The following is a 12,301-nucleotide window of genomic DNA, read 5'->3' as shown; positions in this document are numbered from 1 at the left end:
AGGGGGAAATATTTATCTGTAACAGATAGATAGGAAGGCAGGTAGGTAGGGAGAAAAATGGAGAGAGACATACACACACACAGAGAGAGAGAGAGAGAGAGAGAGAGAGAGAGAGAGAGAGAGAAAAGAGAGAAGAGAGAAAGATGGGGGACTGAGTTCACATGGCTACTTGAAGGAATGTGGCTCAAATATCAGAGAACTATGTTCTATTGATATCAGGGACTGTCCCTTTGGGGACCCTTTATGCCACCAGCCCCAGTAGAAAAGGAGGTGCCTAGTCTTACTGCAACCTGATATACCATGGCTGGCTGATACACATGGGAGGCCTGCCCTTTTCTGAAGAAAAATGAGCAGGAATGGATTGTGGGCTTGGGAAAGATTGGGAGTTGTGGGGAAGGACTGGGGGCGAGGAAACTGTAATTGGGCTGGAAATAATTAATTGCCTAAGTAATTAAAATTAAAATTTAAAAAATAGTAATGAGTATTAACTATGAATGGAGGGTACACATTATCCAAAAATATGTGGCCACAGAATAAAACTAGAGGGACTGGGGCCTCAGTAGAGAAAAAAAATAGTTCAGAAACTAATTAGTCAGGTAAGAGCTACTTTGAAGCTGACAGGAAATCTACAGCCACGACCATCAGAGTGTAGAAAAGGAGCTAACAATCAGCAGTCAAGGGTGGAAAGTATCCTTTAGATGCTACCTGCAATTTGGAGTAGAAGTTGGGAGATTCTGATGAGAAATCAGCTCCCTTCAATTGCAGCATTGTATCATTTGACAGAAGAAGTCATCATGTTTCCCCACAGACCACACTGAATTTTTGTGTGAAGTTAGTTCTTTGAACTATACTGATTCTGTTCAACAGTCTATCAGCTTACTTCCGTCCTGACAACACATGAAGTGCTACTTAGCATATAGTATCTCAGTCTTCTGCTGTCTTTAGAGTCATGCTATCCATTTGGCATGTTTTGTGTTCATGTAGAGATATGCTGTTGTTTTCTGGAAACTACACCAGATTACATAATGCACATGGCTTGCTGCCTTCTAAGTAGAGGCACCGACATATCAGATCATGGCTATAGAAAACGTATTACTTCTTGATATATAAAAACTCCTGCTCTTAGGTTGAATCATACTAATTTTTGACCAATAGAATGTGTGGACAGAGAATCAGGTCACTATTGAGGAGCTGAGTGATTGTAAGTTTGTACACCGTTCGTTTCTTTTTGTTCAAGGATGGCATGTTGGATATAAATTCCTCCTTCGTGATGGATGTGAGAGGACAGAAGGTCACTCCCAACCTACAGCTACAAACTTGATCTTGTCCCACCTTTACTGGCTACAGGAGAGTTGGTACTGCCCCTTGCCAGCCACCACATTTGGGAGAGCTACCAGTATTAGACACTGAATACTCTAACTCAGCTTGTCTTGAATTCTGACTCAGCAATCTCCTCTACTCTGTCCCTTCACCTTGAGAAATGCCTTCTTTATGTCTTTGTTCCTCAGACAGTAAACCAAAGGGTTGAGCAAGGCCATAAGGGCATTGTAAAAGAGAGATCTGCTTGTCTTGCTCAGGGGAGTAGTTGGAATTGGGCTTCATGCAGATATAAGTGAATGGAACATAGAAGAAAGTGACCACAGTCAGATGGGAAGCACATGTTAATTAAGAAAGCCTTGCAGTGTCCCTGGGTAGACTTGATATTCAGAATAGCCACGGCAATATGAATGAAGGAGGCCACGATGAGGAAAATGGAAGTAACGATCAGAAAAGAACTCAAGACCTGGTCCACCATCTCAATGAGGTGGGTATTCATACAAGCCAGGCTATACACTGAAGGGCTTTCACAAAAGTAGTGGTTAACCCTTTAAGTCCCACAATATGGCAGATTCATGGTAAAGAAAGTATGTATTAGGGAAAGGAAGAAACCACAGATCCAAGTTCCAACTGCAAATGATATGTAGTCCCCAGTTGAGGATGACAGTATAACTAAGTGGGTGGCAAATGGCCACATATCTGTCATAAGCCATGACAACAAACAAGGCACACTCAATAGTAGCCAGGGCACCAAACACATACATCTGCAACCAGCAGTCAGCAAAGGAGACAGCCTGATATTTAGCAAGAAGATGAGCCAACATCTGGGCCGTGGTGGTGACATAGCCCATATCCAACTTGGCGAGTATACAGAGGAAGAAGTACATGGGAGTGTGCAGCTGTGTGTCCAGGCAGATCAGCAGGGTGATGAGCCCATTGCCGATGATTAAGCTCAGGTAGATGAGAAGAAACACAATGAAGAGGATGCTGTTGATCATGGGGTCACTGAAGAAGCCAAGCAGAATAAACTCAGAAACCTAACTTTGGTTCTACCCTGGGATCATCCACATGGTGGGACCTGAACAAGAATCACATTCTTGTATTTATCACTTCATGATTTCCAGCTATAAAAGCAGACAGAGAAGATGCAGGAGAAATGGCTCAGAGATTAAGAGTACTAACTGCTTTTCCAGGAACCAGAGAGCTCATAGATGTCTGTGACTCTAGTTCCAGATGATCTGATGCCCTCTTCTCACTCCACAGGCCTGGATTAAACATTATGCACAGACATTCAGATAGGCAAAAACCCATGTACATAAAATAAATAAGACTTTTAATTTAAAAAGAAAGACATGGGTGTGGATTCCTAGCACACTGTTCAGGTTTTATGCACACTTCTCAAGTTACTGAACCTCCCAATGTCTTCGTCTCTTCATCTATTAAATGAGGCTGATGACACTCACGTCTCAGAATTATGATAGCTATCTAAAGCATCTCATGGTACTTCTGATATACCATATAACGTATGACTTAGAATATGCAGTCCTTCACTCTCATTCCAGCTCTGGGAAGGCAGAGACAGGGGCTCCCCACAGTAAGAAGGCTAGCTACACCAACTGAAATGAAGAGCACTGGGGTCAATGGAGAGACAGTGACTCAATGAATAAGGTGAGAGCAATTGAGGATGAAAGCCATGTCAGTCTCTAAACACACACACACACACACACACACACCAAAGACATATGCAAAATAGATAGTAAATAAGTAGAGGAAGACAGAACAAATGTCAGTTAGACACAGGCCCTGACACATGTAGTCCTATGAGAATTGATAGAAGGTCATGTGTGCAACACACTGGAGACACTGTAGCCTTCCCAGCGAATATTATGGACAGACCATGTTGATATGGGAGCAGGAAAGTCATTCTTTTTTTTTGTACCCCTAACTCCCTCTGCACACCAACAATCCTTTTCACATGTACTATAGGTTTGAGTGGTAAATCTAAAGCAACCAGGTTTTGAACTCAGATCTGATAGACTACATCTATCATTTTAGGGAAGGCAGAGGTAAGATTGTAAGAGGATGGTCACTTGTTTTTCCTAGCTGCCCAAGAACTGTAATTCTTACTTGATATCTGTTTTGTTATATGTAATTTCACTATGTTAAAATCAAAACCTTCCTTTTTATTTAAACAGAATAGGGGAAATGGTGTGGGAAGTCCTTCTGAATATGTGTTACTTTCACTGGTTAATAAATGAAGAAGCTGGGTTGACCTGTGGAAGGGTAAAATAGAGCTAGGTGGGGAAGACTAAGCTGAATGCTGAAAGAAAGAAGGTAGAGTCAGGAGATGCCATTCAGCTGCCAGAGGGGAAAGACTGAGCTGCTAGCTGGAACCTTGCCAATAGGGAAGGATCCTCACGAGCCTCGGGGTAAAATATAAAATAATGGAAATGGGTTAATTATAAATGTAAGCACTAGCTAGCAATACACTTAAGTGATTGGCCAAGCAGTGATTTAAATAATATAGTTTCTGTGTGATTATTTTGGGGCCCAGCAGCTGGGAACAAGCAAGTGGCCACCCCTACAACCAGGATGGCTGTAACTAAGACCTCAAGCAATAGAGGTGAGGGTGGGTACTCAAACTGTCCTTGCCCTGTGGTCAGACTGATAAATATCTTAACTATCACCATAGAACCTTCATCCAGCAACTGATAGAAACAGAGGCAGAGAACCACAGTGAAACACTGGGCCGAGCTCCCAAAGTCCAGTTACAGAGTGGGAGAAATGAGAATATGAACAAAGATGTCAAGACCAACCATGATGAGAACACCCACTGAAACAGTTTACCTGAGACAACAGGAGCTCACCAACTCCAACCAGACAGGTAAGTAACCAGCATAGTTCAAACTAGTGGGAGACAGTTGTATGGCTGGAGCAGACTGTGGAGCCACTGGCAGTGGCACCAGGATTTATCCCTACTGCTTGTACTTTCTTTTTGGGAACCTGTTCTCTTTGGATGGATACCTTGCTCATCCTAGATATAGTAGGGAGTGCCTTGAACCTTCCCCAAAGCAATGTGCCTTAACCTCTCTGAGGAATGGACTGGGGTGGGGTGGAGGAGTAAGTGGAGAAAATGGGAGAAGGAGAGGGTGTAGGAACTGGGCTTGGTATTTAAAATGGAAAAAAAGATAGTATGTTTTCTTTTTGAAAAGAAAAGGTGTAAAAAAGAAGAAAGGGGAGGAGGCAGGAGAAGGAGGAAGAAAAGAAAACTCAAAGATTCTTACAAAGAATTATTTTTTAAAGACTCTTACGAGGAAACAGACTGCTCAACAGAACATCACATGATATATAAAAGTGTAAACACCCACACCTGCTCCTCTCATCCCTGAGGCTCCCACCACCTCTCACCCGACAGAACGACTACTATAAACCTAAATGCTCTGTTCATGAAGACTTCAGACTCAGCACACAGCTGTCTCCTTAGTCTCCTGTCTCTCCATGCACAAATCTCCATGCAAGCATTCCAGGGATCCTGCATGCCTCTGCCTCTCTCATACATTAAGGTGAGTACGTAGTTCTTCATTATGAGGGGAGAAAACTACAAGCACCATGTCACCCACACAGTAGGACACAGTAGGATTCAGCTAAACCAGGAACTTTTCTCTGTCCTTTGCCTATCACACCCCAACCCTAAACCAGGTAGGCTATATCCTGAATTCTTTGCTCCTTAGACAGTTACAATCTGAAGAATCCTAAAAGATTCTTCCTTCCTCCCTTGTTAACTGAGTTCCAGACAGCTGAAAAGAATTACCTACAATAGAGTACAGCTGAATGGGTGACTTCCCAATCTCCTTTGCAATAAAAATAGCATGTGATATTTAAAGGGTAATGGATCTCATTCCAGGTATTGTTTATTAATTTCAGCTGAAGGAAAGATATTTGATTGTGTTTCCAAACTGAAAAACTAAGGCATAAATAAAGCAAACAATTTGTTTCAGATTGCAAGCTAGAAGTGGGAGTTTATGTGGTCAGACCTCAAAAGCTGGCTCTCAGTCATGTTCTCTGCTTCTGGCACACAGGCTCTGAAGTGGGGAGGTGAGGCAGGTGAAGTCTTCACATTGTCCATCTAGTTGACCTTGTTGAACTCAGAACAGGCCAGAGCTCTCCTACCTAGGACTTATTTGGAAGGCTAGGCACAGATCAGCTCTCCTAATGAGATTTCCTCTCCAGTCTGAATGTGGGAGGCCCAGACAAATGTACTGAAAGGCATAAGGAACCCATGGAAGGGGATTTGGAAAATTATAAGCATTCTGAAATTTAGTGAAAATCCTGCATCCACCTCATACAGCAAATCCTACTGGCATGTGCCACCACAACCAAGAGACGGCTCAGTGGTTAAGAACACTGCTTGCTCCTCCAAGGGTCCTGAGTTCAATTCCCAGCAACCACATGGTGGTTCACAACTATTTGTAATATCTGGTGCCCTCTTGAGGAAGAGACCTGGTCAGTCATCCTCATCACCTTAGAAAATGAAACCCAACCTGGACAAGTTTAACAGAACCATCGTATATGAGCGGCCCAAGCATTCTTCAGCATCGTCAGAGCACAAATTTCATTTCAGTTTTCTGGAATTTAGTACAGTTTAGGGAAAATACAGTTCATTTTGTGTCGGTATGTGAGGGGGGTTGTATGAAAGAGAGAGACAGAGATACAGACACAGACAGAAATAGAGAGAAAGAAGCAGAGCTAGAGACAGAAAAATAATTTACTTAACCTAAGTCTTACATGACTTGTCTGCCTAGCAATCTGTGTCTTCTTTAATAGTGTCATACTAAGCCTTGTGGACCAGATCATCAATCCCAGCATTACAGGGTTAAAGACAACCAGATTATGAGTTTAGGGAGAAAATGGGCTACTTGGCAAATCTTAGTCTCCAAAAAAAAAAAAAAACTACACACCCAGCACCTGGAGTGTTAAAAGTCAGAATATGAAGTACAACTCGAGCTATAAAATGAATGGGAAGAGAGGCTAGGCTAGATGAGATCCATATCAAAAAACAAAACAACAAAATGCCATAAGGGCACACCCAGACTTATCTCTGTGTGGTGAAAGGCTCTCTCTATTTTCATGGATATGAATTCAGCCTCAATTAAGATCTTTGAGTTCAGAACCATGTTGAATTGTTTGTTTCTAATACCGAGCAAGAATGCGTCATGAAACAAATTGAAAGTAAGTATTTATTAAATACATAAAGGAAGGAAGAAGGATGAAGTCAAAGGAATAGAGGTAGAAGCTGGTACACAAGAGCAGGCAATGAGGGACAGGCCCACAGGTCCACTGTAACTCATTGCTCTTAGGTACATGATAAAACCTGGATTCCAGGCATACAAACCTCTCAAGCACTCACTCTTAAGTTCACTGTGGTCCTGCCTCAGGTGTGTTCTGTAAACTGACAACAGGAACTTCTTCCCATCTGTGATTGCTTAGAGTATTAAGTGAGATCATGTACCATGAACACCTGGTACAAGAACTGGCCAACATTCCACAACCGTTAACACCCATCTGTGCCTTCTGTTGAGCCTTGGCTTCCTAATACTCCAAAATGAAGATTGAACTAAGAGGTCTTTCCAGATCTGCCATAGGCAATAGAGTCATTGATATGATTTTAGAAATACCATGAGCTGGTCTTAAAACACAGTCAATATTAAAAGTTAATTAAAACTACAATTATACCTGATGGTGGAGCCTCATACTTTTACTCCCAAAAATGGCAAGGCAGAGGCAGAAGCCAGGGCAGATATCTGTGAATTTGAGGCAAGCCTAGTCTACAGAGCTAGTTCCAGAATAAATAGAGTGATACAAAGAAACCCTGTCTTGACTTTGTTGACTCTCCATGGGAGAACTTACCCTCTCTGAGGAGTGGATGTGGATGGTGTAGGGGGAAGGTAGCAAAAGAGGGTGGAGGGAAAGGAGGGGTAATGGGATTGTTACGTAAAATTTTAAAAAGATTGCTTTTATAAAGAAAGAATAATAATAAAAAGAGATTCTGTCTCAAAAAAAAGCAAAACAAAATTTAAAAAACAATTAGCTTGAACCAATTCTTAAAACTTTCTTCTGTTCTCAGGGACTGCTAGAGTTAACTCAGTGTGTGCACTGGGTTTCTATGGTATGCATCTGCCTCGTACCAGATCTGCAGACCTGTATGCTAAATAACAACTAGTTAATGATGGGCAATGAAGTGTTGCAATGCTTTCTAATACTCTACCAGAAGACTTTCTATTATTAAGATGCCAAAACATCCTAAAATGCCATACAGATTCCAGGTGCCTCTATCATAATCTTTTTTTATTTTTTGTTTTTTTTTAGGGGGTGTATTTTGAGGCTTGATTTCTCTGAAGCCTTGGAACCTGTCCTGGAACTTGCTCTATAGACTAGGCTGGCCTTGAACTCACAGAGATCTACCTGCATCTGCCTTCTGAGTGCTCAGCTCCCTATCACAGTCTTAGCTCCCACTTTTTAGAATTGTCAAATTAATCCCAAGCTCAATGGAACAGATTCAGAAGAAAGAAGACTGGAGGGTTCGTGATTTCACATTTCAATGACTACCTCAAAGCCGTCTCAACGAGAAGAGAACAACTTCAGCATGAGACAGCATGGAATTTAATAGAATGGGAATGACACTTCGGACATGTAAGTATTCACATGAGATAGTTATTGACAGCCATGTTGATTAAACCATTTAAGAGTTTTAAGTCCTTTTTATTGATGGACAGACCAAGAGTGGGCTTGAGCCTCTGAAGTATCTCATGATGCCCAAGTTCGGGGATACAATTTTGAAAAGCAAAACCCACAATCATACATCAGAGTTAGACGATGGTTAGAGTAACTGGAAATGCTCACTCCTTGCAGAGCATAGTAGTTACTTTACACATAACTTGACAATGATTTTGGTTAACACATTAGGAGTAGAGTCAAGGCCATTAAGATCTCAAAGGTATTAGCAAGGCAGATGTGACTGTTGCAGACAGGAACTATCTAAGCAAGTACATGGACTCAGAACAGGATAGTGTTCCATTAGTCATTTCAACATTAGCACTAAAATGTATTCTCAACCAATAGTAGTCAAGGACATAAATATCATCCAAAGAGAAAAGTACTGTTTTCCAAAGATAATAATGAGATAATGGACATCTATATACAAAGGAATATAATTGGATCCTTGCCACATGCCATAAACAAAACCAATACAAGATTGTTCAAAACACAAATGAATAATTTAAAAATTAGGAGAAATTTTTGTAACCTCACAACAGGAAATGATTTATCCAAGAAAATGAGATAAAAGTGAATGAGTTGGATTTTACCGAAATAAAAATGATAATAATACAAATGGCATCATCCAGAAACTGAAACCTCAGCAAGGTGTTATGCCACATGCCTATAGTCACAGTACTCAGGAGGTAGTCAGGTGCCTCGACAGCGCAGCCTAGATGCTGAGGCTGGGGGGGGGGGGGTGCTGGGATTGAGACAAGGAGGCTTCTTTCCAGGTGAAAGAACAGCAACCGTTATTTTGTCTCAGCTAAAGCCTTTTATACCTCTACTGCTTCTGTGGAAAACCACCAGCCAGAAAGAACACAAACATCCTTGTCAATGACAGACCACAAGGAAGTTCCACTGTCGGTCTTGGGGAGTGAGGGCAGCTAGATCACAACAACTCCCCATGTTTTATTTATAAAATAAATGGTGCCTCTCTTGTTACTTTTGGTGGAATACCTTTATTGTCATGGGGATTAGCCCTCTAATATTCCCTGTCTTAGGTGGCATCCTGCCCCCAAAGTATTGCCCATCCGTGACTACCCAGATACATAGCCCTAAACCAAGTATCCCCAGGACTGACAGCACCAATGAGCCAGACCAATGCTGCAACCATCTAGCAAGCACTAACTGGGTGGTAAAATTAACAAAAGCAGTATTCCAAACCCCTCTCATATGATGGTTGAGTTCCATAACAGTAGCAGAAGCATGCAATACATGAGTAACACACATAACATGATAAAACCTAGAACATGTTAGCCATTGAAAAGTCCAAAGATAACCCACTTGTTCCTGGTTCAGGAGCCACTTGTTGGTTCAAAGTCAATATGCCCAATTGAACATGTACATTAAGATCATTTTAAATGTCCAAAGCATTGCTGACTCTTTCAGCCAGCTGATTGACAGTCTCAGCCCTCTGAACAGTCCAGGAGAGAGCAACTCTGGCAGCAGTATCTGCAGTGGCAGAGATAACAATAATGGTAATCACAGCTGTGGTGATTCCAAGGTCTCTCTTCTGCTGATCTTCTATGGTCCAGTACCTGTTTCCATATTAGCTGATACTCCTGACACTGCCATGGTGTCCCCCAGGCCGGGCACTGACTAGGCCAGGGCAACGTGCCTTTCGCCGCAGTCACCTATCAAAGCTCTGCTCCAGCTGCCTTCTGGCCTCAGATGCACTCTCTCTGGGTCCAAACTGCTGCATGGAGTGGAGCAGAACTCAGGGAAGCAGGCTTGCTGCTCCTACTCCATAACCATTGAAGGGGCCCCACTTTAACAATCTTTTAGGGAATTTGGGCATTGTCAACCTGTCTGGCTACTTCCTGATGAATGGTGGTGCTGCATTCTTGTGGGTATTTTACATCAACATTTTAGAGGGTCTCGGTGAATCAAATCACATAAATTTACAATGAATCCACACGTTCTCATCCTCTGTGGAGACGAAAGCAGAACCTCTTTTCCAAAGTATCAAATCCTTAGGCCTGTATTTTAAAGTCCAAATACCTTTCTTACCAGTTCCCAGAATCAAATGACTTTCTCCAGTCCAGAACACAAAAGACAACACAATCAACACAATAACAAACATCTGCACACATTCTATCTTTTGGATGCCCTCAATTTACCCTTCTGTCTCCTCTTTATTACTTCCCTACTGGCCAGTCTTCCAGAGGGCACTCCTCAGAGTGTCTCTGGGGATAAAGAAACGCATACTCCCTTTAATCTGACTTGGCTTGTTCCCAGTCTGGAACATTTAAACCCCCTCCAGTAATAAACCAAGGGCTAACTGGAGTTATTGTTTGTACAAAATTTTCAGCTGTCTTCCTTGTTACTTCTGTGCCCTGTTGCTTTAAGAGTTTCATTTACTTTTTGAGGCCTTCAATTCACCCTCCCTTCTCTTCTTTAAATTTGCTAGTCTTTCAAAGAGTGTCCCTCAGAGTATTTCTGGGGGTGAAAAAAAGAACACATTACCTTCCCCAATACGCTCCTTGATTTAGCCTGCAGACAGAGTGACCCCACTTTCCAGATCTCGGTGGAACCTCCACTTGCCACCCAGAGGGATCTGGATGCCTAGACTGTCAGAGGGTGCTGGGATTGAGACAAGGAGGCTTCTTTTCAGGTGGAAGAACAGCAACCTTTATTTTGCCTCAGCTGAAGCCTTTTATACCTCTACTGCTTCTGTGGAAAACCACCGGCCAGAAAGAACACAAACATCCTTGTCAATTACAGACAACAAGGAGGTTCTGCTGTCAGTCTGGGGTGTAAGGGCAGCTAGATCACAACAGTCAGGAAGATCAGAAGTTCAAGATAGTTTTGGGGTTCATTAAACATTCCAAGCCAGCATGAAATATGTAAAACCTTCACTTAAAAGAAACCCTCAAATAAACAATAATAACAAGTCCAAACTATGAATAGATTGCATTCAGTGTCCCACACACCCTCAAAAAATGGCTGAAGAAAAAAATCAGGGTGCTGGAAAGATGGCTCAGTGGTTAAGAGCATTGCCTGCTCTTCCAAAGGTCCTGAGTTCAATTTCCAGCAACCACATGGTGGCTCACAACCATCTGTAATGAGGTCTGGAGCCCTCTGCTGGCCTTCAGGCATACACACAGACAGAATATTGTACAAATAATAAATAAATAAATATTTTTTTAAAAAATCAGAATGGATAAGATATAATTAGGGAAAGAATGGTTCAGGTCCTGAATCACAGAGGGATTTTCTGATTGGTTACTGTATAGATGATAGGAAAATGATGTCCACTACCAAAGTGTAGGAAATGAGGCAGCAGAAAGAGGCAAAGGGGATACATGCCCTCGGTTGCTGACTGCCACTTGCAACAGTACTTGGAAATGTGATGAGATCCAGAACCCTTAATGTCTAATTTTGTGTTATGTGACACACACTACAGAGTTCATCATGTTTATCCATAGACCACGTTGAATTTATATATGAATTTTGGTCTCTGGCCTGTACCAATTCTCTTCTACACACTATTGCTTTAATTTTGATAATGGCAGCCTGTGCTGTACAACTTAGCATATAGCACCTTAGCCTCTAATGTTTCCATTATAATGTCTCTAACAACATGTTTCCTGATGGTTTAGAGGCATGCTGTTGCCATTTGTGAGTATATATCAGGCTACACAGTTCCTCTTAGTCACTTGCTTCTCTGTACTGGAACTAAAGATACCAGACTACAGTCAAATGACTTATGTCACTTCTCTGTGGAAGTAAAATATTTCTATTCTCTTGCTGTCAGGCTCAACCATGATGCTTTCATTGACAATAGAATATATGCAGAGACTGGTCGCTACTGAGAAGCTGAGACATCATGAGGCTTATCCACAATTCTTCTCCATCTATTACAGAATGCACTAGATACAGGAATCCTCCTTCAGGATGGATCTGGGGGTAACTACACAAGGTCACTCCCAATCTACAACTAACAAATGTGAGCATTATAAGTCTTTCTACTTATAACCACAACCACAAAGATTATTGAGATGTTTTCAGTTAAACTGTATTGTAATATATTCATTAAGATTGTCATCTCTGTTTCAAAAATATTGCCCCCAGTTATTAAATAGTCATGTTGGATCAAATTCTCAACGTTGTTTATATTCCACAAAGACACTGTCTTTGTCTTAAACATTGAACAATTATGCAATGT

The 12,301-nt window shown here is 41.7% G+C and overlaps 1 pseudogene; it reads right to left on the bottom strand.

The window, feature by feature from the left end:
* Positions 1–1,442: 1,442 nt before the first annotated feature.
* LOC148122691 (olfactory receptor 2A12-like) lies at positions 1,443–2,387 on the bottom strand (annotated as a pseudogene).
* Positions 2,388–12,301: the final 9,914 nt, after the last annotated feature.

The sequence above is a fragment of the Myodes glareolus genome, chromosome 3 (genome assembly GCF_982192425.1).
Source record: "Myodes glareolus chromosome 3, mMyoGla1.1, whole genome shotgun sequence".
NCBI lineage: Eukaryota > Metazoa > Chordata > Mammalia > Rodentia > Cricetidae > Myodes > Myodes glareolus.
This window is presented reverse-complemented; position numbering and strand designations above follow the sequence as displayed.